This window comes from Capricornis sumatraensis, chromosome 6 (assembly GCF_032405125.1).
Source record: "Capricornis sumatraensis isolate serow.1 chromosome 6, serow.2, whole genome shotgun sequence".
In the NCBI taxonomy this organism is placed as follows: domain Eukaryota; kingdom Metazoa; phylum Chordata; class Mammalia; order Artiodactyla; family Bovidae; genus Capricornis; species Capricornis sumatraensis.
This window is the reverse complement of record NC_091074.1, coordinates 46,757,449-46,784,054: the sequence shown is the minus strand read 5'-3', so window position 1 is coordinate 46,784,054 and position 26,606 is coordinate 46,757,449. Positions and strand designations below refer to the sequence as shown.

General features: G+C 39.8%; 1 protein-coding gene and 2 pseudogenes across 3 annotated transcripts in view; 2 read left to right on the top strand and 1 right to left on the bottom strand.

Annotated features, from left to right (window-relative positions):
- Positions 1–4,657: 4,657 nt before the first annotated feature.
- Positions 4,658–16,885, bottom strand: LOC138080703 (craniofacial development protein 2-like; annotated as a pseudogene).
- The window catches only part of IL33 (interleukin 33), a 70,731-nt gene continuing 57,155 nt past the window's right edge, over positions 13,031–26,606 (top strand). For 2 of the 3 annotated variants that reach the window (XM_068973968.1, XM_068973970.1), the window contains exon 1: positions 13,031–13,057. The gene's annotated coding sequence lies outside the window, so the exon portion shown is untranslated. Of the gene's footprint in view, positions 13,058–23,621; positions 23,705–26,606 lie in introns of all 3 variants that reach the window. The other variant, XM_068973969.1, reaches the window with a different exon arrangement.
- On the top strand, positions 17,076–24,823 carry LOC138080702 (craniofacial development protein 2 pseudogene; annotated as a pseudogene).

Below are 26,606 nucleotides of genomic sequence, written 5' to 3'. Positions count from 1 at the left end.
ATTGGAATTCCACTTCATATAATCACTCATTTTTCTCTTAAAAATTTCTATTTTTGGATTTTTACATTTATGATACATTGTGTATCTCTATATTTATCTCACTTAGAGTTTATTGAGCTTTATGGATGTGTAAATTAAAACTTTTCATGAATTTGGGAAGTTTTCAAACACTAAATCTTCTTTAAATTTTTATTTATATTTATTTTTTGGCTGTGCTGGGTCTTTGTTGCTGCATGTGTTTTTCTGTAGTTGCAGCGAGCAGGGGCAACTCTCTAGTTGCAGTGACAGTCTTCTCACTGAGGTGGCTTCTCTTGTTGTGGAGCCAGGGCTTTAGGCACGCGGGCTTCAGTAGTTGTGGCTTGCAGGCTGACAGCATTGGCTCAGTAGTTATGGTTCACTGGCTTGGTTGCTCTATGGCATGTGGGTTCTTCCCGGTGTCCCTTGCATTGCAAGGTGGCTTCTTTACCACTGAGCCACCAGGGAAGCTCTCAATCATTAATTCTTTGATCATTTTTTCTGCTCCTTTCTCTTCTCTCTTTAAGGTACTTCCATTAAACAGATATACACATACTTAATGGTGTCCCACATTTCTCTAAGACTGTTCATTTCCATTTTTTTTTCTTTTTGTTCTTCAGATGGCATAATCTGTATCAATTTATCTTTAAGTTCACTGTTTTTTGTTTGTTTGTTTGTTTTTTAATGCTTGTTGAAATCTACTACTGAGTTCTTCTAGTCAATTTTTCTTTCAATTACTGTATTCTTCACCTCCAGAACGTCCATGAGTTTATAATTTCTATCTCTTTATTGATACTCTCTATTTGGTAAGACACCATCATCTTGCATTTTTAGGCTTTAAACCACGGTTCCAAACATATATTTAATAGCTTTCTTGCAGTCTTTTTTCGCTGAGTCCATTTGGGTATTCTCATAGAAAGTTTCTATTGCCTGCTATTTTTCCTGAATATCACACCTTCCTGTTTCTTTGTGTTAGGTAGTTAGAATAGGAAAAAGGAGCCCAAAATGGCAGTGGCCAAAAGATAAGGAAGGAAAAAGCCCACAAAAATAGAACAAAGGAAGGTCCAAAGACTGGAGTGAGGACCTCAGGTAAAACAACCAGCACTCCTTGCCAGACCAATTTACATAGGGCAGGCCCAGAGGGAGGAGAAAAGACATATAAAAACAGGAGCCAAAGAGCCAGGGGTCTCTCTCTTTTCTTCGCGTCTTTTGAGTCAGCATGCCCTCACATCTCGAGGAAGTATTTTTTTTACTTTCTAAATAAAACTGAGCTGTAACACGAAGCTGCAACACTGGTCCATCCAAGGGCTGTAACACTGGTACCTCGCCTCAAATTTTTGTCGTGACGAGACAGAACCGAGGAAATTACACACTCCCCCGATATATATGGTGCCATAACTCAGATTTAACCTGGCTGAAACAACCTTGGCATGGCCTTTGCAAGGAGGAGGTCAAGCACAGCACAAGCCCAACTTGGTGAAAGCTCCCATGGTGAAAGCTAAATACGAAGAAAACCCAGCACAGGGGAAGTGACAAGAAGCCCAGCATCCTGGAAGTGGGACAGTGAAAAAGGAAATCAGCAGAAAGCTCATGCAACTCAGTCTCAGATTCCAGAAAACCCCAAGTTAAGGTAGGAGGTCCTTGGTCCTATGGGTGGAAGGACATACGTCTAACAAAACTTTAATTCCTTTACAGTTTCTCATTTCTTGTTTTCTTGAATCCCTTGTGAACAAGTGAGCAGCAGTAGATGCAATTGAGGTACTCTGGAGAGGTTACTCCTTAGTTTGTCCTGAAGACTATCCTCTGCACTCTAGTAGCTGTTACTGAAGCTGGTGGGTGTTCTTCTGTCCTTAATCTTCTTTGTGCCATGGATCAGGCCAATGAAAATTGTGAGCACAGGTCAGGTATTTAACAGATTTTCCAGCAGGTTATGAAGAGGATTCCTCAGCACGTTTCCCCCCACTGGTTTTTCCTCCTGTCCTTCAGCTCTTCTCTGCTGGGACTTGAGCCCGGTCAAAACCCGTGATGCCTGGCTTCAGGACCTAATGAAGCTCAGGCTCTGATGTCTCATTGCAAAAATTCAGTTAGAGACACAGCAATAGTGAAGAGGTGGATTTGTTGGGATTCAGAGAGAAGCACACTCTGCAGGGTGTGGTTCATTGCAGAGGGCAAGTGCTGAGGCCATGGAATGTGGTGTGGCTAGTTTTTGTGAACTGGATGAATTCATATGCTAATGAGCGGGAGGATCATCCCAACCATTGGGGAACCACCCACTCTTCCATCTTTTGACAGTGCCTTGGAACTGTTCTGCCACCTCTGGGTGTGTCATTTAGCTTGCAGATTGGGGATCAAGGTTTAGTTGAATTTGGCTTGTCATCTTGGATCCACTTGATTTTAATTGGTTTATGTTATGACCTTGGGCTATGTAATTCTTTCAAAAATTTTGCCCTGCTCTCTTCCCTCCTGTATCATGCTCTTTTCCTGAGCCCTGTCCGGGCCCACAATGTTGCCTCTACAATCTTCTAGAGGGACAACCAGAAAAGAGCTGGCCCTTGGGAGGGAAATACTGTATAATATCCAATCCCTCTAGATATTCAGGCTTTCATCTTCTCTGTCCTATAACATGTGCAACATCAGCATCTCTCAGTGAACCCACTACGGTGGGAGACAGGCATACAATGCCTGCTAGAAGTCCATCTGCTGGCATCCCTTCAAAGGCAATTGGGCTTCCAGGGATAATGTTGGCCACTTTGGGAATTAGCCCTGCAAGCCATTTGGGCCCAAACCCTTACCACCCTTATCCTAAAGTTACAAACATAACCATGGATCAAATCTCCACTCCACTTTTATGCAACATCTGGTCTGTTGTCTCTTATCAATTTGTTCTTAAGCCAATTACTAATTCTTATGACCAGAACCCTGCCCCCTTGTAGGCAGAATTGCTCCACCCCGTTTACTATTAAAATATTCTTAATGCCCCTAACAGGACCACATAGTTCAGTTCGGTTCAGTCGCTCAGTCGTGTCCAACTCTTTGCGACCCCATGAATCGCAGCATGCCAGGCCTCCCTGTCCATCAGCATCCCCCAGAGTTCACTCAGACTCATGTCCATCGAGTCCGTGGTGCCATCCAGCCATCTCATCCTCTGTCATCTCCTTCTCCTCCTGCCCCCAATCCCTCCCAGCATCAGAGGCTTTTCCAATGAATCAACTCTTCGCATGAGGTGGCCAAAGTACTGGAGCTTCAGCTTTAGCATCATGCCTTCCAAAGAAATCCCAGGGCTGATCTCCTTTGAATGGACTGGTTGGATCTCCTTGCAGTCCAAGGGACTCTCAAGAGTCTTCTCCAACACCACACTTCAAAAGCATCAATTCTTCGGTGCTCAGTCTTCTTCACAGTCCAACTCTCACATCCATACATGACCACAGGAAAAACCATAGCCTTGACTAGACTGACCTTAGTCGGCAAAGTAATGTCTCTGCTTTTGAATATACTATCTAGGTTGGTCATAACTTTCCTTCCAAGGAGTAAGTGTCTTTTAATTTCATGGCTGCAGTCACTATTTGCAGTGATTTTGGAGCCCCAAAAAATAAAGTCTGACACTGTTTCCACTGTTTCCCCATCTATTTCCCATGAAGTGATGGGACCAGATGCCATGATCTTCGTTTTCTGAATGTTGAGCTTTAGGCCAACTTTTTCACTCTCCTCTTTCACTTTCATCAAGAGGCTTTTTAGCTCCTCTTCACTTTCTGCCATAAGGGTGGTGTCATCCGCATATCTGAGGTTATTGATATTTCTCCTGGCAATCTTGATTCCAGCTTGTGTTTCTTCCAGTCCAGCGTTTCTCATGATGTACTCTGCATAGAAGTTAAATAAGCAGGGTGACAATATACAGCCTTGATGTACTCCTTTTCCTATTTGGAACCAGTCTGTTGTTCCATGTCCAGTTCTAACTGTTGCTTCCTGACCTGCATACAGATTTATCAAAGGGCAGGTTAGGTGGTCTGGTATTCCCATCTCTTTCAGAATTTTCCACAGTTTATTGTGATCCACACAGTCAAAGGCTTTGGCACAGTCAATAAAGCAGAAATAGATGTTTTTCTGGAACTCTCTTGCTTTTTCCATAATCCAGCAGATGTTGGCAATTTGATCTCTGGTTCCTCTGCCTTTTCTAAAACCAGCTGCAACATCAGGGAGTTCACGGTTCACATATTGCTGAAGTCTGGCTTGGAGAATTTTGAGCATTACTTTACTAGCATGTGGGATGAGTGCGATTGTGCAGTAGTTTGAGGATTCTTTGGCATTACCTTTCTTTGGGATTGGAATGAAAACTGACGTTTTCCAGTCCTGTGACCACTGCTGAGTGTTTCAAATTTGCTGGCATATTGAGTGCAGCACTTTCACAGCATCATCTTTCTGGATTTGAAACAGCTCAACTGGAATTCCATCACCTCCACTAGCTTTGTTCATAGTGATGCTTTCTAAGGCCCACTTGACTTCACATTCCAGGATGTCTGTCTCTAGATGAGTGATCACATCATCATGATTATCTGGGTCGTGAAGATCTTTTTTGTACAGTTCTTCCGTGTATTTTTGCCACCTCTGTATAATCATAAGGGATTTGATTTAGGTCATACCTGAATGGTCTAGCGGTTTTCCCTACTTTCTTCAATTTGAGTCTGAATTTGGTAATAAGGAGTTCATGATCTGAGCCACAGTCAGCTCCTGGTCTTGTTTTTGCTGACTGTATAGAGCTTCTCCATCTTTGGCTGCAAAGAATATAATCAATCTGATTTTGGAGTTGACCATCTGGTGATGTCCATGTGTAGAGTCTTCTCTTGTGTTGTTGGAAGAAGGTGTTTACTATGACCAGTGCATTTTCTTGGCAAAACTCTATTAGTCTTTGCCCTGCTTCATTCCACATTCCAAGGCCAAATTTGCCTATTCCCTGGTGGCTCAGATGTTAAAGCATCTGCCTGCAATGTGGGAGACCTGGGTTCGATCCCTGGGTTGGGAAGACCCCCTGGAGAAGGAAACGGCAACCCACTCCAGTATTCTTGTCTGGTGAATCCCATGGACAGAGGAGCCTGGTGGGCTACAGTCCATGGGGTCGCAAAGAGTTGGACAAGACTGAGCAACTTCACTTCACTTCCAGGTGTTTCTGGACTTCCTACTTTTGCATTCCAGTCCCCTATAATGAAAAGGACGTTTTTTGGGTGTTAGTTCTAAAAGGTCTTGTAGGTCTTCATAGAACCATTCAACTTCAGCTTCTTCAGAGTTACTGGTTGGGGCATAGACTTGGATTACTGTGATATTGAATGGTTTGCCTTCGAGACGAACAGAGATCATTCTGTCGTTTTCGAGATTGCATCCAAATACTGCATTTCAGACTCTTTTGTTGACCATGATGGCTACTCCATTTCTTCTGAGGGATTCCTGCTTGCAGTAGTAGATATAATGGTCATCTGAGTTAAATTCACCCATTCCAGTCCATTTTAGTTCACTGATTCCTAGAATGTCAACGTTCACTCTTGCCATCTCTTGTTTGACCACTTCCAATTTGCCTTGATTCATGGACCTGACATTCCAGGTTCCTATGCAATATTGCTCTTTACCGCATTGGACCTTGCTTCTATCACCAGTCCCATCCACAGCTGGGTATTGTTTTTGCTTTGGCTTCATCCCTTCATTCTTTTTGAAGTTATTTCGCCACTGATCTCCAGTAGCTTATTGGGCACCTACTGACCTGGAGAGTTTCTCTTTCAGTATCCTATCATTTTGCCTTTTCATATTGTTCATGGGGTTCTCAAGGCAAGAATACTGAAGTGGTTTGCCATTCCCTTCTCCCGTGGGCCACATTCTGTCAGACCTCTCCACCATGACCCACCAGTCTTGGGTTGCCTCGCGGGCATGGCTTAGTTTCATTGAGTTAATGCTCAAAATTCTCCAAGCCAGACTTCAGCAGTACGTGAACCATGAACTCCCTGATGTTCAAGCTGGTTTTAGAAAAGGCAGAGGAACCAGAGATCAAATTGCCAACATCCGCTGGATTATGGAAAAAGCAAGAGAGTTCCAGAAAAACATCTATTTCTGCTTTATTGACTGTGCCAAAGCCTTTGACTGTGTGGATCACAATAAACTGTGGAAAAGTCTGAGAGAGATGGGAATACCAGACCACCTAACCTGCCTCTTGAGATATCTGTATTCAGGTCAGGAAGCAACAGTTAGAACTGGACATGGAACAACAGACTGGTTCCAAATAGGAAAAGGAGTACGTCAAGGCTGTATATTGTCACCCTGCTTATTTAACTTCTATGCAGAGTACATCATGAGAAACGCTGGACTGGAAGAAACACAAGCTGGAATCAAGATTGCCAGGAGAAATATCAATAACCTCAGATATGCGGATGACACCACCCTTATGGCAGAAAGTGAAGAGGAGCTAAAAAGCCTCTTGATGAAAGTGAAAGAGGAGAGTGAAAAAGTTGGCCTAAAGCTCAACATTCAGAAAACGAAGATCATGGCATCTGGTCCCATCACTTCATGGGAAATAGATGGGGAAACAGTGGAAACAGTGTCAGACTTTATTTTTTGGGGCTCCAAAATCACTGCAAATGGTGACTGCAGCCATGAAATTAAAAGACACTTACTCCTTGGAAGGAAAGTTATGACCAACCTAGATAGTATATTCAAAAGCAGAGACATTACTTTGCCGACTAAGGTCAGTCTAGTCAAGGCTATGGTTTTTCCTGTGGTCATGTATGGATGTGAGAGTTGGACTGTGAAGAAGGCTGAGCGCCGAAGAATTGATGCTTTTGAAGTGTGGTGTTGGTGAAGACTCTTGAGAGTTCCTTGGACTGCAAGGAGATCCAACCAGCCCATTCAAAGGAGATCAGCCCTGGGATTTCTTTGGAAGGCATGATGCTAAAGCTGAAGCTCCAGTACTTTGGCCACCTCATGCGAAGAGTTGATTCATTGGAAAAGCCTCTGATGCTGGGAGGGATTGGGGGCAGGAGGAGAAGGAGATGACAGAGGATGAGATGGCTGGATGGCATCACCGACTGGATGGACATGAGTCTGAGTGAACTCCAGGGGATGGTGATGGACAGGGAGGTCTGGCGTGCTGTGATTCATGGGGTCGCAGAGTCGGACACGACTGAGTGACTGAACTGAACTGAACTGTGGTCCTAGTGTGATTAGATTGACTAATTTTCTGTGAGCATGGTTTCAGTGTGTCTGCCCTCTGATGCCCTCTTGCAACACTTACCATCTTACTTGGATTTCTCTTACCTTGGGCGTGGGGTATCTCTTCATGGCTGCTCCAGCAAAGCACAGCCGCTGCTCCTTACCTTGGAGGAGGGGTATCTCCTCACCGCCGCCCTTCCTGACCTTCAATGTGGGATAGCTTCTCTAGGCCCTCCTATGTCCTGGCAGCCACCGCTCCTCGGGTTGCTCCTCCTGGCCGCCAACCCTGGCCTTGGGCGCGGGCTGGCTCCTCAGGGCCACCGTCCCTGGCCTTGGGCGCAAGGCGGCTTCTCCCGGCTGCCCCTGACCTCGGACGCGGGGTGTCTCCCCCCAGCTGCCACTGACCTCGGACGCGGGGTGTCTCCCCCCAGCTGCCACTGACCTCGGACTCAGGGTAGCTCCTCTCAGCTGCTGCCCCTGGCCTCGGACGAGGGGTAGCTCCTCTCGGCGGCCGCCCCTGACCTCGGACGCAAGGTGTCTCCTTCCGGCCGCCCCTGGCCTCGGACGAGGGGTTGCTCCTCCCGGCCGCCGCCCCTGACCTCGGACTTGGGTAGCTCCTCTCAGCCGTTCCTGTGTCGTTGCAGCCTGGCACTCTTGGCCGCTGCCCCTGACCTCGGACGTTGGGTAACTCCTCTCAGCCGCGCTTAGTGCGCCGGGTCCATGTTAAACAAAGACTGATCTAAAACTCTACTGTTAAATATAAGATCATGTAGACTTACCTCTATATTTTCTACTATGATTTTTATGGTTTTAGTTGTTACATTTAAGTCTTTGGTCCATTTTTATGTATTTTGTCTACATGTGAGGCAGTTCAGTTTCATTATCCACTGTCCTAACATAATCTGTGAAAAAGTCTGCTCCTTTCCCTATTGAATGACCTTGGCACCCTTGTCAAAAATCATCTGAACGTATATACAAGAAATTACTTCTAGGCTCTCTACTCTATTCCACAGTTCTTTATGTCTGTCTTCATGCCTGTACCACACTATTTTGATCAATGCAGCTGGGTAGTCAGTTTTGAAATCAGGAAGTGTGAATCCTTTTGTTTTTGTTGTTGTTCTAGATTGTTCTGACTATTCTTGGTCTCTTGAAATTCTACACGAATTTAGAATCAGATTGTCCTTTCTACAAAGAAGCTAGCTGGAATTCTGATAGGGATTGTGTAAAATTTGTAGATCAGTAGCCATCTTAACAATATGTAAGCACTTTGATTCATAAACATGAAATGTCTTTCCATTCATTTAGCTCTTCTTTAATTTTTTCAATGTTTTGTCATTTTCAGTGTACAATTCTTCTATCTCCTTAGTCAAATTTATTTTTAGGTATTTTATTCTTTTTTGGCACTGCAATGGACATTTAGGTTGCTTCCATGTCCTGTTGATTGTAATTAGTGTTGCAGTGAACACTACCAGGAGCCTACCAGGATCCTCTGTCCAAGGAATTTTCCAAGCAAGACTACTAGAGTGGGTTGCCACAGGGATCGAACCCAGGTCTCCCGCATTGCAGGCACACACTTCACCATCTAAGCCACCAGGGAAGCCTGATGAACACTGATGTGCATGTGACTTTTGAATTACGGTTTTCTCGAGGCATGCTAGTAGAGGAATTACTGTATCATATGGTAGTTCTATTTTTAGATTTTTAAGGAACTTCCATACTATTCTCCGTGGTGGTGGTGGTGGCAGTTTAGTCTCTCAGTCGTGTTTGACTTTATGACCCCATGGATGCCAGGTTCCTCTGTCCATGGGATTCTCCAGGAGTGGGCTGCCATTTCCTTCTCCAGGACTGTTCTCCATAGTGGATTCATTAATTTACATTCCCACCAACAGTGCAAGAGGGTTCCCTTTTCTCCACACCCTCTCCAGCATTAATTGTTTGTAGATTTTTTGATGGTAGTCATTCTGACTGGTGTGAGGTAGAACCTCATTTTAGTTTTAGTCTGCATTTCTCTAATAATTAGTGATGTTGATAACCTTTTTATGTGCCTCTTGGCCATATGTCTGTCTACTTGGAAAAATGTCTATTTAGGTCTTCTGCCCAGTTTTTGATTGGGTTGTTTTTTGTCATTGAGCTGCATGAGCTATTTGTATATTTTGGAGATTATTCCCTTGTCAGTTGCTTCATTTGCAAATATTTTCTCCCATTCTGAGGGTTGCCTTTTCATCTATTTACAATTTTCTATTCTGTGAAAAAGCTTTTAAGTTTAATTAGGTCTCAATTATTTATTTTTATTTTCATTACTCTAGGAAATGGGTCAAAAAAATCTTGCATAATTTATGTCAGAGTGTTTTTCCTGTGTTTTTCTCTAAGAGTTCTATAGTGTCTAGTCTTACATTTAGGCATTTAATCCATTTTGAATTTATTTTTGTGTATAGTGTTATGGAGTATTCTAATTTCATCCTTTTATATGCGGCTGTCCAGTTTTCCCCATACCGTTTATTGAAGAAATTGTCTTTTCTCCACTGTATATTCTTGCCCCTTCTGTCATAGATTAGGTAACCATAGGTTCACGGGTTTATCTCTGGGCTTTCCATCTTGTTTCATTCATCTATATTTCTATTTTTGTGCCAATATTGTGCTGTCTTGATCACTATAGTTTTGTAGTATAGTCTAAAGTTGGGGAACCTGATTCCTTCAGCTCCATTCTTCTTTCTCAAGATTGCTTCGGCTATTCATGGTCTTTTGTGTTTCCATACAAATTAAATTTTTTTTTGTTCTAATTCTGTGGAAAATACCATTGTAATTTGATAGGGATTGCACTGAATCTGTAAATTGCTTTGGGTAGCATAGTCAAAATACTGATTCTTCTGATCTAAGAACATGATATATCTCTCCATCTGTTTGTGTCATCTTTGATTTTTCTCACTGAGAAGACATAGTTTTCTGAGTACAGGTCTTTTGTCTCCTTATGTAAGTTTGCTCCTAAGTATTTTATTATTTTTTCTTACAGTGGTAAATGAAATTGTTTCTTTCTCTTTCTGATCTTTTGTTGTTAGTGTACAGAAATGCATGAGATTTCTGCACATTAATTTTGTATACTGCAGTTTTACCATTTCATTGATTAGCTCTAGCAGTTTTCTTGTGGCATCTTTATTTATTTATTTATTTATGTATGTATAGTATCATGTAATCTGCATGGTTTTTCCAATAGTCATGTATGGGTGTGAGAGTTGGGCCATAAAGAAGGCTGAGTGCCAAAGAATTGATGTTTTTGAACTGTGGTGCTGGAGAAGATTCTTGCGAGTCCCTTGGACAGCAAGAGATCAAACCAGCCAATCCTAAGGGAAATCAATCCTAAATATTCATCGGAAGGACTAGTGCTGAAGCTCCAATACGTTGGCCACCTGATGTGAAGATCTGGCTCATTGGAAAAGACCCTGATGCTATGAAAGATTGAGAGCAAGAGGAGAAGGGGGTGACAGAGGATGACATGGTTGAATGGCATCACTGACTCAACGGACATGAGTTTGAGAAAACTCAGGGAGATATGAAGGATAGGAAAGCCTGCTGTGTTGCAGTTCATGGGGTCACAAAGAATTGGACGTGATTTAGCAACTGAACAACATCATCATCATCATATCTACATGTGTCTGTGGGTCAGCAAAATTTCAGACAGTCACCTGGCATCTACCCTGAAAGAAGGTAGCTGGTATTTGAGAACGAATAGGAGAGGAGAAACAACTATATAAGTCATAAAACTGGGGTGACCATATCTCAATGTTCACCTATTACTCTGGACTGATTATTAATAACACTCTTTTCATTCTCAAAAGTTTTACAGTTTTGATAATAAATTATTCTATTGTCACTTGAATAAAGCCCCAAAGACCTGCAGTCCTCCTGGCTTCTGGAGACATGCTTTCATCTGCACTGAACTCAAATTTCAATTTGAATGGAATGGCATACTTTGTGGCAGTCCAGTATTGTCATTAAGATTAACCAGAAGGGCTGAAAAAGCCCCACAAACAAAAAACAAATTAAAAATCCACATGAACGTAAGAGAAAGAAAAGAAGCATTGAGGATGAGGAATCAAGATTCCAGGAAGACAGCAGCTGAAGCTACAGCTACTTTTTTCCAGGGGCATTTGACAATTCCATGTGTGTACCAGGAAGCAGGCAATCTGGATTTCTGGGCAGAAGGCCACTGCTAGGAAACAGGAAGATCAACAAAGTCTTTGATTGTCCTGTGGGGATGAAGAGACAAAATTGGAGGCCTGAAGAGCCAAGAATTCAGTGAAAAAAGAGGGCTGGTGAGAACTGAGCCTGACATTCAAGGAATTTTCACCTCAAAACATTGCCAAATTACACAGCTGCATTAGGCAGAGGATTTTAAAAAAAGGAAAGGAAGAAAGAAAGCCACTTAAAAGCAGAGCTGAAGTTTTGGCAGTTTTTATTTTGCAATCTTACTCCACTGAGGAGACAAGAGTTATAGAGCATGAATGCTAGGGGAAATTTTCGTATTTAAACATTTTGTTAATCCAAAAGAAGCAAACATAGAAAGAAAATGAGGCATAAACAAGATTGACAAAATATAGAAAGAATAAAGCAAAATTTCAGAAATAAATGCAAATATACCAGCAATTGAGAGAAGGCAATGGCACCCCACTCCAGTACTCTTGCCTGGAAAATCCCATGGACGGAGGAGCCTGGTAGGCTGCAGTCCATGGGGTTGCAAAGAGTCGGACACGACCGAGTGACTTCACTTTCACTTTTCACTTTCATGCATTGGAGAAGGAAATGGCAACCCACTCCAGTGTTCTTGCCTGGAGAATCCCAGGGACAGAGGAGCCTGGTGGGCTGCCGTCTATGGGGTTGCACAGAGTCGGACACAACTGAAGTGACTTTGCAGCAGCAGCAGCAGTATACCAGAAATTACAGTCTAGTACAAAGACAAACTGGTTAAAACCAGAACAAAACAAAAGTCAACTATACCCTGCTTATGAGACACTTCTTAAATAAACATCAATAGATAATAGATAAAGAGGGACTTCCCTTGTGGCTCAGCTGGTAAAGAATCAACCTGCAATGCAGGAGACCTGGGTTTGATCCCTGGGTTGGGAAGATCTCCTAGAGAAGGGAACTGCTACCCACTCCAGTATTCTGGCCTGGAGAATTCCATAAACTGTATAGTCCCTGGGGTCGCAAAGAGTTGGACATGACTGAGCGAGTTTCACTTTCAATAGATAAAGAGGGGCATTTTGTAGGAACGAAGTCAAAGAATTGCACTGTTTATTCTTTGTATTCTTAGTATTTGCGAGAATTTCCAAGGTAAAACATAATGACAGTCCCTTGGTTGCTATTAATACCTGTTGTCTCTCCCTCCCATTTACTGTACACAGCTCAATTCCTAATCAGCACAGATTGTCTAGCTTCCTGTCTGTTTGTGTTCTTCCTTCATGCTTTATCTCAAGAGTGGATACAGCCGTCTTCTTTCATTCCTCAGAAATGCAAGACTTGGCTTGCTCAAGATCATTGCTCAAGTTTGGGGATGATGAAAGTGTTTCATATGAGTTGATTTTGGTGGGAATTGGAAGCATAAAAACACAGAACATCAAATTCATAATTGCAGGATTAATGTAAGATGGAAATGGGGAGAAGACAGTGAATTTTAGCTGACAGGATTGTAACTATTGGTTGTTTACATGCTTTAAAAAATCTGCTAAAGTGTCACCCAATCAGCTCTTCCTTCCACAGCAGTTTGGTTCTCTGCCAAACTTTCGATAACAAATAGAGCCTGCAAGCGCTCTGAACACAGAGCTGCAGCTTTTCAGGGGAGAAATCAAAATAAGATCACAAGGTAAGAATGAAACCAATATTCTGGTACATTTTAATAAGGTCTTACAAAGTAAAGTCTTGAGAACCACAGAGAAATGCTTTTTATTTCTATAAAATAAAGAATTAGGTTGATTTATTATTATTGCCAATAGAATTAAAAGTTGATAACAGTTGTTGCTAACTTAGAATTCCACTTGGTTCTCTTTTGAGTGATTTATAAAATTATTAATAAATTGCTAAAATAAGTTGTCTTTATAGTACATGTTCCCCTTTGGCACCACAAAACTTTATAAAGCAAGTTGATATTCTACTTCTTACTCCTGAAATGCTTATCCAAGGCAAACCTACTCACAATTGTTTACAACTGGTTTTTAAGAAAGAAAGACAAATATAAGAACTAAAGATGCCATCCTCTCAAAAACAATTTGTGGAAAAAATAAGGAATTGACATTCTAAATGAGTCAATTCAAAAGCTTATTAGTTTTGCTACTATTCTTCATTTGCAGTGAAAATTGCTTTTTTTTTTTCCCCTCCTCTTCAATTCTTGCTGTCTTGCACTCTTCTCTGCCTTATATTTCCTTGCATAAATATGTGCCTCCTGGCTATTTTAATTAAAATAAAAAATGGCACAAAGTCCTAAATACTGTGGCTGCACACAAGTTGATTCTAGAGGGTTTTTGGAGACTTGAGAGTTAAGTAACTAGGACTAGGGGTGGCTGGACTTGACTCTCACTACCTCCTCAGCACTGTGTTTATTCTGTTTGAGTCATCCCTGTATGTCATCCTATGCTGTTCTCTATAGTCCTACCTACTGCTTCTCATATTTGTCTTTTGAATACTTAATGCTCTTCTTTTAATTTTGACCCTGAAAAGGCACAGCTCTGTGTTCAGAAAACTTCAGAATTCTCTATTTCTTAGAGTTTGGGGTGCTTGAACTGAATCACACAACTGGGTAGTATCCTTAAATTGTAAAGAACTCTTACAGGCATGATTTTCTGCAACTCAAATTTCACATTTTCCTCTACATGCTTCTCTGAAAGAATCCTAGATTTCCTACCAATCTTTAACTGGTGGCTGCCTAATTCATTTTCTCAGCAATGTATTGACCTAGATGTTTTACTCTTTCCCATCACTTTTTAACTTACAATATCTAAAGCCAAAAGATATCTCTTTTCCTTTCCCATTTATAGAGAGGGAAGAATGCTGAGGGGAATTTTCACTGAAACATTGAAACAGTGCTAAAAAGTAAAGGAAGAGACTGAGAAATGGGAGCCACCTCTCCTGGACACAGTCTGTAAATGATTAAAGAAACAGTTTTCAACCAACTTCAGGGACTGTACTGAGTCACTGTAAAGTTCTGCTCTATGAAGGAATTCAATCATTTCAGCAAATACTGTGGGAGGTGAGAAGGGGGATAGCGGTGCAGCAATGAGGGAAGAAAAAAAAAAAAACAACAAAGCACCAAAAATTGTTCACACCAATAAATCTGATATCATGAGGTCTTTTTGGAGAATGTGAGTGCAAAGTTAAATCGTTACATGGAAGTACTCCAGAGGGAGTAGCATTGGGGGAAGAAAGATATTACATTAGAGAAACTTATGCCAGTAAATCTGACAACAGGAGGTCTGTTTTTGAGATGAGAGTGTGACTGTGCCAAATCATTGTATCTTTCATTCAACAAGGTGAAATTTTGGAAAACGGTGGAAATCAAGTGATAGAATTTTTCTTTTATATCTCAATTTGCATCAGGGACATTTAGAAACATTAAGACCAAAAATAATCTTGAACAGCAGAAAGAAATTTTAATTCCATTAAAAACCACCACAACAAAAACAATATTTGGTTCAAGGACTTTGGGACATAGTAGAACCTCTAATCTCTTTTCATTTTCCGTCTGGTTTCCCTGGTGTTGATGTCTGTACACAGGAGGAATCTTTAAAGGTACCCAGTCTTAGAGGACAGGCAAAGTTCATTGTTGGGGGTGTTAAAGGTGGTATAAGGAGTTTAGGGCACTTCCTCACTGTAGCAGACTCCTGGCATGACATGCTTACATGCTGTCCTTTCTATTATTGGTAAATCATCCTATAACTGTGAAGATTTTTGTTTCTGTTCATTTTTTGCTCTAAGTGTAGACTGCAGTATAGCATAATAGTAAAAAAACACAAAATTTTAAAGAAGATAGGCCTCAACTCCATCAGCTGTCATTGACTAGCTGTGTGATTTTGTATCTTAACATTCCTAAGCCTGAATTATTTTCTCTTGTGTAAAATGTAAAACAAAAACAAAAGAATAATAAGATACTCTACCTTAGAGGTGTTGAGATGCTTTTGAAGGTAAAGCAAGTAAGAAGCAGTCATGAAAGGTAACTATTAATAACCACTGAAATTGCATTAAATGTGAGACATTAATTCCACATTCTCTCATTTAATCTTCATAGAATCTCTATGAAATAAATATTATCTTCTCCATTTATAAAATTAAACAGGTGAGATTTCAAAAGACTGTACTAACCCGAGATGACACAACCAGCAAATTTCAAACCAGCAATTAAAACCGAGTCAAGTTCCAGGAAGGAGAAAGAACCAACAAGGAAGATGGATTCCAAATGACTTCATTTAATGCATCGCTAACCATCTTTGTGAAGCCATTTTCTATTTAAGGTTTCAGTCATTTTCAAATAAAAATTTTAATGAAATAACATTAAAATATTTCAGCTATTTTCTTTAGGACTACATTGATTGCCATCTGAAGGAAAGGGTTCCTGTCAGCCACTATTCTCTTAAGTAATTTTCTATTGTCGCTGCCACTAGTGATGCAGTACAGCATCCACCCATGACCTTGGCTTCACTTTTAACCAGCAGAGCAGTCTACATCTAGTTCCCCCTCACTTTGCACAGATCATGAATTGGGTCATCATTACAATTTTCCCCAGAAGTGCTAATACACCTGAGACCTTTTGCAAGTGTAAGAATGTTTTGCTCATCACTTCTCTTGGATTTCCTAGCAAAGATTAGATATTTTCTTAAAGAACTTCATAGTTTTGCATATCTGCTGTGTTCAAATCTCAGCCACCCTAACTCCTTAGCCTGCTGGCTCTATCATTGGCTGCTATTTAAGAAATGCTGTGTAAGTAGTTTATGTGTGTGTTGTGTTTCAGTCACTCAGTTGTGTCTGACTCTTTGCAGCCCCATGGACTGTAGTCCACCAGGCTCCTCTGTCCATGTAATTCTGCAGGCAAGAATACTGGAATGGGTTGCCATGTCCTCCTCCAGGAGATCTTCCTGACCTAGGAATTGATCCTGCATCTCTTGAGTCTCTTGCATTGTCAGGCAGATTCTTTACCACTGGCACCACCTAGGAAGACTTTAAGTAGTTTATATTTTCTTTTTAAAAAGAAAATTATATGCCTTTCTCCCATGTTCTTTCATTTGGGAGCTTATTAAACCCAATCACGAACTTTCCTCTAACCTGAATTTACCAAAACTTTTTCCTTCCTGAGGTTTTATTTATCCATTATCTTTTATACATATATTATATAGCAATTGTCTATATTCTTTAGCAAAGGTGTTTAAAGAGTTTATCAGTAGTCAGCATGGCTACTTCATACTAATCAATGGATAGTAGTAGGATTGTTTTCTTGAGTAAATATTTCTTTTCTTCTAGACTTTTTTAAAAAGTTTGAGCTACAGGTTTAGGTGCCAACATTCATTTTAATATAATTTGGTGGCTATTTTTAGCTTCTTTTTTTTCTTCAATGTGACTTTTATAAGATTCATATTACATCAATGTATATGTGGCATTATTTATCAAAGAGCAGGAACAGTTTTTTCTTCACTTACTCAAGTGCCATATGGCTTGTGAAATCATAAGCATAATCATAATTGTCACTATGTGGTATAAAACAGTATAAGCTGTTTTAATAAACAAGTTTGGAGAGTGCCATGCCTAGCATGTGGCACATAATGCTTACATCTGGCTGTCTAATTACCATTACCTTTCAAATGTCAAGTGGAAAGACTTCTACTCAGTACTAAAAGTCCATGAGAGTAGACTCAGCATTTAGAAGCATTGAAGTCATTTGCATTGTGGTATGTCAGTTGGAAAAAAAATACTATCTGTAAATCCTTGTATTTTTTTAATTCATAGAAGTATAAAAATTGGATAATTTTTCTGGTCATTTGTGACAAATGCTCCTAAAAGAGCATCTGTTTTTAGACTTATTGGTTCTCTCTACTATCTAGGTAGAACCATGCAGGGACTAGTAGCCTCAAGGATTGTGGTTCACTGTTAGATTTGGATAACTTCTTTACCTATCCCATGCAACACCCCTTCCTGGCAAAGTAAGAGACCCCAGTTACATTCTTCTGCCCTGCATCATTAGATATACTCAGAAAGAGGTCATCTCTGTCCAAAGAAGGAAAATGATTAGATCTATCTTGGAGAATAAGAGAAGTATCTAGCACAGTCTTTTCACTTTAAGCCCAGCTACCAGGAAAGCCTGGATTCCCACGTAAGGATGATGAAGTCAGAAATTTGTGAAATGGTTGCAACACACGAATTAGGCAGGGTGGAGACAAGGTTTATCATTCCATGGTGGACAAGTTTCCAGACCTCTGAACTGTATTTTCTGATCATTGAACAAGGTAACTCTATTGAAACTCTTATGGGAATTAAATATACAGGATGTGGATTGCAACTTAGCCTGTTCAGATCAATGTGCAAGAACTCTAACATCTGTGAGTAGAAAGAGTTTATACTCTTGATTTTTAAATGTCTTCTAACAATAAAGTTTAATATCTAATACACAGTGCAGTATATCACTGGGTGGCCACTGGCTTGAGAAAGAAAATCTCAGAGTCTGTACAGGGTGAGGTACAAAACATTTAACAGCTGGCACGGCATAAGCAGGTGTAATAGTGAGAAAGGAACTAGCCATTTGGAGCATGCCAGCTGAATGCCAGCACTGGGAGTGACCTTCACTGTGGCTTTGATGTGTATCAGCCAATCTAGGATAACATGGGAATGACAGCGCAGTGGAAAAGCTAAAGGTTTACAGAACTTTCAACAAGTTGGCCAGTGTTTCTGTTACTGTTCGATGAGGAAATCCCAAACAGAAGAGAAAAATCGTATAAAAGTTATGCTAGCAATAACTTTAGTCTTTGTACAAGGAAACACTTTCACATACTATGAGACTATATTTATAATTAACTTCTGAATGAAGGTAATGTGAGATAATGTTTGATCTAAAAACAGCTTTTTAGTCCATCATTATGGACTCACGATTTTGGTGATATTACAATTAACTCATTTTCAGACTTGGTCTGATTAGCTACAGTTTTTTGTTGTGCTGAGCCACATGGTCACAATTTATCACACAGAAGCCCCTTCATGGTGGCTGATTTTAAAATTTTCTCAGAACTTTAAAATATGCATCACTGCTTTCAGGCAAAAGTTATTCAGGCTTATCCTGCATTTCTTTTACCTGAAATAATAAATCAGCCATTCTCCAAAGAATCCCAATTTCTTTAGTGGAGAACATTATTAGGCTACCAAAAATCTGGGCCCTGGGATACACATTGGATTATTTCATCTTAGTACTGAAATTAAAGCAGTTCAGTTACCAGATATAGGGAAGAAAATTATATATTCTATGAAATCATTAGTTCATATTTGTATTATCATTGGAATTCTATGATATATGTCAAAATACTTCTTACAATTTATTTTTAATATTTTATTTTGTTATGAGTATATAATCATTTGTTTGATTTGCACTGTGGTCCAATTGTTTAAATTCTTTTAACTTTGAAAATGTTGATGTCTTATTAATTGACAGCTTTTGTTTGGTTCCTATATTAGTTTGGAGTAGGAAATGGCAACCCACTACAGTATTCTTGCCTGGGAAATTCCATGGACAGAGGAGCCTGGCAGGCTACAAGTCCATGGGGTTGCAAAGAAGTGAACATATTACTGGAGGATGTGGTGTAACTGGTGTCCATTACTTTGCCAAATAAAGGTATTGCATATGATAGGTACAGAAGTTATCTGGATCTACCAGTGAACCACAGTCCTCTAGGTTACTAGTCTCTGCATGGTTCTACCTATTAAACAGCTCACTGTATAAGTAGGATGTTAACTGAAGTTTGATCTTCAATGTCTTTATAAGTCATTTCATTTTGTCATTATTTGTCCACTCATAACGAGATAATGCATCATTATAAGATATGATTTTCATAATCAATTTTATACACAAATTAATATATATAAAAAATTATGGCAAACAAGCTCAACTGGTGTTTTACAAGAGTAAAATATCAATAAAAGTACTATATTGGCAATCTGTAAAATTAGTAGTAAAAATAGTAATAGTACCATTATTGGCAATCTGAATTTAAAAACAAAAAAAACAGAACTGAAATAGTTACTTATACATTTCAAAATTTTTTCCTGATACACAAAAATAATTCAGTTTACCCATTCTGTTTCTGGTGTATCCTGCTGTTTTCTGATAAATAATATTTTTATTGATTTTAAAATATCAATGTATATATTCTTATTATTTTCTAAAATTTTGCTTAAAATATAACATTACTTAAATATTAAAATTTTAAACTAGCTGCAATAGGACACAGTATGAAGATTCCTCAAAAAAATTAAAAATAGAACCACCACATGATCTAGCATTCCCACTTTTGGGTACATATCCAAAAGAATCAAAAATGGGATGTTGAAGAGGTAGCTGCACACGTATGTTCATTATAATATTATTCAAAATAACCAAGAGGTGGAATCAACCCAAATGTTCACTAATGAATGGATAAAGAAAATATAGTATACACATATGATGAAATATCATTCAGGCTTAAAAAAGAAAGAAATCTTGTCACATGCTCAACAGGGATGAACCTTGGGAACATTATGTGAAATAAGTGAAATAAGCCAAACACAAATACTGTGTACTATATGATCCCACTTACATGAGGTACTAAAGTAGTCAAACACAAGAAACAGAGGGTAAAACGATGTTGCCATGGGCTTTGGGAAGGTGAAATGAGGAGTTTTTTAAGTTTAAAACTAAACTATAGTTTTAGTTTTGCAAGATGAAAAAGTTCTAGAGGTCTGTTGCACAACAATGTGAATGCAGTTAACACTACTGAAATATACTTAAAATGGGTAAGATGGTAAATTTTATTTTATTTTATTTTTTTTGGTAAATTTTATATTATTCATTGTTACAATTAAAAAAATTTTTTAAGAAGAGCTTTGAGCAGGGGATAAGGAAGAATGTTTAAACAACCCAACTGTATTTAGAGATATTATTAATTCAGAGTCCAGAATACATTAGTTGTTAGCTACTTCTTTTTAGGATTTAGAAAAAGCCAATGCAGATCACATTTAGACAAAAATATATATAAAGATAACATATCACTTGATAAGCTTTAACTAGAATAAAAGATAAATTGACTATATAAGGACACTTAGTGCTCAGTTAACAAGAGGTTCTGAAGTTGGCAGCCCCAGAGTTAGTACAAAGAATCGAGGACATCACCTAAAGACCCAAGCTCATCTTATCCTTCTGCTCTGCCATTCTTAGACTATCCATGATCTCTCCCTTCTGGGGAGAGGATGGCTGGCCTAGCTCTGAGCATCACATCCTCACAGAAGCCAAGTGAGTGGAAGTTAAACAGCACTTACTTCTAAGGAGAAAAGTTTTCTCAGAAGTCTCAGACATGCCTCGCCTTTGTCTCATTAGCAAGATCTGTGTCACATGCCCGTACTTAGACCTGTTATTAGCAGATGGAAACAGTATTGCCACGAATGGCTTAGGTTTCTGCATATCTAAATTTCTTCTTTGGTGGACGAAAAGATATTTGTTGGATAAGAAACAACATTTATACTAGGTAAGTCTCAGCACCATTTCATTTTTGCACAACTCCAAGCATTTTTGGTTTTTAAGAACTTGTTGCCCATTGCTGAGAAGGGCAGCCAAATTTTTTCAAAGTCATCACGAGGATTCTGCCTCAGTCTGAAAAATACCTCAAAAATCATCTTTAATATGATTTTTCAGTTCTTTCAGAACAAAAAACTAGGTCTTAAATCAGGTATATCAGAAGAACTTCTACCATATTAAGGAAAGACAGGAATGTGTTCATTTCCCATCTAACCATTTTCTAGTCAGCTCAATTCATTCTTAAATACAGACAATAGTGTTCATTTAGCCATGAAAAAGATTGCTTACTTAGTTCTGTCAATCTCTTTGACCACCTCACTTGAGAATGTAGAATCCATATATTTTAGAATTCACTGACAGTCTCTGCTGCCTTTAACTTAAAAAGTTCACTAACATATAACATAAACACAGAAAATTGTACAAGTCATTGCTATACAGCTTAATGAGTTATCACAAAGTGAACAAACTTCAGTCCAGTTCAGTCGTTCAGTCGTGTCTGACTCTTTGTAATCTCATAGACTGCAGCACACCAGGCTTCCCTGTCCATAACCAACTCCTGGAGCTTGCTCAAACTTAAGTCCATCGAATCAGTGATGCCATCCAACCATCACACCCTCTGTTGTCCCCTTATCCTCCTGCCTTAAATATTGCCCAGCATCTGGATCTTTTCCAGTGATTCAGTTCTTCCCGTCAGGTGGCCAAGGTTTTGGAGTTTAGCTTCAGCATCAGTCCTTTCAATGAATATTCAGGACTGATTTCCTTTAGGATGGATTAGTTTGATCTCCTAGCAATGCAAGGGACTCTCAAGAGTCTTCTCCAATATCACAGTTCAGAAGCATCAGTTCTTTGAAGCTCAGCTTTCTTTATAGTCAAACTCTCACATCCATCCATGACTACTGGAAAAACCATAGCTTTGACTAGACACACCTTTGTCAGCAAGGTAGTGTCTCTGCTTTTTAATATGCTGTCTAGATCGATCATAGCTTTGTTTCCAAGGAGGAAGCATCTTTTGATTTCATGGCTTCAGTCACCATCTGCAGTGATTTGGGGGCCCCAAATAATAAAGTCTGACACTGTTTCCCCATCTATTTGTCATGAAGTGATGGGACTGGATGCCATGATCTTTGTTTTTTGAATATTAACTTTTAAGCCAGCTTTTTCACTCTCTTCTTTCACTTTCATCAAGAGGCTCTTCAGTTCAGTTGCTTTCTGCCATAAGCGTGGTGTCATCTACGTATCAGAGATTATTGATATTTCCCCTGGCAATCTTGATTCCAGCTGGCACAAACGTATATGCAACCATAAAAAGAAACAGAAGAGTAAAGGATTCCAGAAGCCTCCTCTTTCCCTCTTCTAGTCATTTCTCTCTACCTCAAGAAAAGCCATTATTAGGTTTTCTAACATACATTCAATTCACCTGTGGGGGTTTTGACCTATTTATAAATAAATTCACACATTAGTTCAGTTCAGTCGCTCAGTTGTGTCTGACTCTTTGCAACCCCATGAATCGTAGCACGCCAGGCCTCCCTGTCCATCACCAACTCATGGAGTTCACTCAGACTCACGTCCATCGAGTCAGTGATGCCATCCAGCCACCTCATCCTCTGTCGTCCCCTTCTCCTGCCCCCAATCCCTCCCAGCATCGAAGACTTTTCCAATGAGTCAACTCTGCATGAGGTGGCCAAAGTATTGGAGTTTCAGCTTTAGCATCATACCTTCCAAAGAAATCCCAGGGCTGATCTCCTATGAATGGACTGGTTGGATCTCCTTGCAGTCCAAGGGACTCTCAAGAGTCTTCTCCAACACCACACTTCAAAAGCATCAATTCTTCGGCGCTCAGCCTTCTTCACAGTCCAACTCTCATATCCATACATGACTACTGGAAAAACCACAGCCTTGACTAGACGGACCTTAGTTGGCAAAGTAATATCTCTGCTTTTGAAAACACTATCTAGGTTGGTCATAACTTTTCTTCCAAGGAGTAAGCGTCTTTTAATTTCATGGCTGCAGTCACCATCTGCAGTGATTTTGAAGACCAAAAAAATAAAGTCTGCCACTGTTTCCACTGTTTCCCCATCTATTTCCCATGAAGTGATGGGACCAGATGCCATGATCTTCATTTTCTGAATGTTGAGCTTTAAGCCAACTTTTTCAGTCTCCTCTTTCACTTTCATCAAGAGGCTTTTTAGCTCCTCTTCACTTTCTGCCATAAGGGTGGTGTCATCTGCATATCTGAGGTTATTGATATTTCTCCCGGCAATCTTGATTCCAGCTTGTGTTTCTTCCAGTCCAGCGTTTCTCATGATGTACTCTGCATAGAAATTAAATAAGCAGGGTGACAAAATACAGCCTTGACGTACTCCTTTTCCTATTTGGAACCAGTCTGTTGTTCCATGTCCAGTTCTAACTGTTGCTTCCTGACCTGCATATAGGTTTCTCAAGAGGCAGGTCAGTTGGTCTGGTATTCCCATCTCTCTCAGACTTTCCTACAGTTTATTGTGATCCACACAGTCAAAGGCTTTGGCACAGTCAATAAAGCAGAAATAGATGTTTTTCTGGAACTCTCTTGCTTTTTCCATGATCCAGCAGATGTTGGCAATTTGATCTCTGGTTCCTCTGCCTTTTCTAAAACCAGCTTGAACATCAGGAAGTTCATGGTTCGTGTATTGCTGAAGCCTGGCTTGAAGAATTTTGAGCATTACTTTACTAGCATGTGAGGTGAGTGCAACTGTCTAACTCAATGAAACCAAGCCATTTCCGTGGGGCAATCCAAGATGGGCAGGTCGTGGTGGAGAGGTCTGACAGAATGTGGTCCACTGGAGAAGGGAATGGCAAACCACTTCAGTATTCTTGCCTTGAGAACCCCATGAACAATATGAAAAGGCAAAATGATACGATACTAAAAGAGGAACTCTCTAGGTCAGTAGGTTCCCAATATGCTACTGGAGATCAGTGAAGAAATAACTCTAGAAAGAATGAAGGGATGGAGCCAAAGCAAAAACAATATCCAGCTGTGGATGGATGTGACTGGTGATAGAAGCAAGGTCCAATGCGGTAAAGAGCAATATTGCATAGGAACCTGGAATGTCAGGTCCATGAATCAAGGCAAATTGGAAGTGGTCAAACAAGAGATGGCAAGAGTGAATGTCGACATTCTAGGAATCAGTGAACTAAAATGGACTGGAAAGTGTGAATTTAACTCAGATGACCATTATGTCTACTACTGCAAGCAGGAATCCCTCAGAAGAAATGGACTAGCCATCATGGTCAACAAAAGAGTCCGAAATGCAGTACTTGGATGCAACCTCAAAAACGACAGAATGATCTCTGTTCGTCTCCAAGGCAAACCATTCAATATCACAGTAATCCAAGTCTATGCCCCAACCAGTAACTCTGAAGAAGCTGAAGTTGGACGGTTCCATGAAGACATACAAGACCTTTTAGGACTGACACCCAAAAAAGATGTCCTTTTCATTATAGGGGACTGGAATGCAAAAGTAGAAAGTCAAGAAACACCTGGAGTAACAGGCAAATGTGGCCTTGGAATGCAGAAGGAAGCAGGGCAAAGATTAATAGAGTTTTGCCAAGAAAATGCACTGGTCATAGCAAACACCTTCTTCCAACAACACAAGAGAAGACTCTACACATGGACATCACCAAAATGGTCAACTCCGAAATCAGATTGATTATATTCTTTGCAGCCAAAGATGGAGAAGCTCTATACAGTCAACAAAAACAAGACCAGGAGCTGACTGTGGCTCAGATCATGAACTCCTTATTACCAAATTCAGACTTAAATTGAAGAAAGTAGGGAAAACCACTAGACCATTCAGGTAAGACCTAAATCAAATCCCTTATGATTATACAGTGTAAGTGAGAAATAGATTTAAGGGCCTAGATCTGATAGATAGAGTGCCTGATGAACTATGGAATGAGATTCGTGACATTGTACAGGAGACAGGGATCATGGCTGTCTGGGGAGGCCTTACAAATAGCTGTGAAAGGAAGAGAAGTGGAAAGCAAAGGAGACAAGGAAAGATATACTAACACATATATATGGAATTTAGAAAGATAGCAATGACGACCCTGTATGCAAGACAGGAAAAAAGACACAGCGGTGTATAATAGACTTTTGGACTCAGAGGGAGAGGGAGAGGGTGGGATGATTTGGGAGAATGGCATTCTATCATGTATACTATCATGTAAGAATTGAATCGCCAGTCTATGTCTGACGCAGGATACAGCATGCTTGGGGCTGGTGCATGGGGATGACCCACAGAGATGTTATGGGGAGGGAGGTGGGAGGGGGGTTCATGTTTGGGAACGCATGTAAGAATTAAAGATTTTAAAATTAAATTAAAAAAATTAATTAAAAAAAAAAAAGGAAAGATATAAGCATCTGAATGCAGAGTTCCAAAAAATAGCAAGAAGAGATAAGAAAGCCTTCTTCAGCAATCAATGCAAAGAAATAGTGGAAAAGAACAGAATGGGAAAGACTAGAGATCTCTTCAAGAAAATTAGAGATACCAAGGGAACATTTCATGCAAAGATGAGCTCGATAAAGGACAGAAATGGTATGGACCTAACAGAAGCAGAAGATATTAAGAAGAGGTGGCAAGAATACACAGAAGAACTGTACAAAAAAGATCTTCATGACCTGGATAATCACGATGGTGTGATCACTCATCTAGAGTTAGACATCCTGGAATGTGAAGTCAAGTGGGCCTTAGAAAGCATCACTATGAACAAAGCTAGTGGAGGTGATGGAATTCCAGTTGAGCTATTTCAAATCCTGAAAGATGATGTTGTGAAAGTGCTGCACTCAATATGCCAACAAATTTGGAAAACTCAGCAGCGGCCACAGGACTGGCAAAGGTCAGTTTTCATTCCACTCCCAAAGAAAGGCAATGCCAAAGAATGCTCAAACTACTGCACGATTGCACTCATCTCACAATTCACACATTATTTACCTTTTTTTGTCTGGCCTCATTCACTCAAGATTATGGTCGTGAGCTGCCTCTGTGTTGCATATAGAAGTAGCTTGTTTACTCTCATTACTAGTTAGAATTCCTCTAAATGAACATGCCATAATTTATCCATTATGATGTAGATGGACATTTGCATTGTTTCCAGCTTGGAGTTACATGACTAGGACTGCTAGGAACATTCCCTTACATATATTTTGGCAAAAACTTTTATGTCTTTTGTCAGATATATTAACTTTAAGTAAACTTGTCATGTCAAAGGTATATATATGTTTTATGTGTATATATATATATATATATATATACACACAAATATATATATATATTTTTTTTCCAAAGTGGTTGTAGCAATTTACACTTTCAGCACCCATGTATAAGAATTACAGTTATCTGAAACCCTTGCAAATAACTGGTATTTTCTGTCTTCTTCACTGTATTCATTCTGATAGTCACTGTGGTTCTCCTTTAATGCATGCATTTTTATAACTTTTCCTAGAAATATGTAGCTTTTTATTTATATATTACACTGAAGTTAATATGTACAGTTAACTACATATTGTTAGTTGACTTAATATGTAAGTCATATTATATATTAATATGTAATAATTACATATTATTTGTAATTAATGCAACTA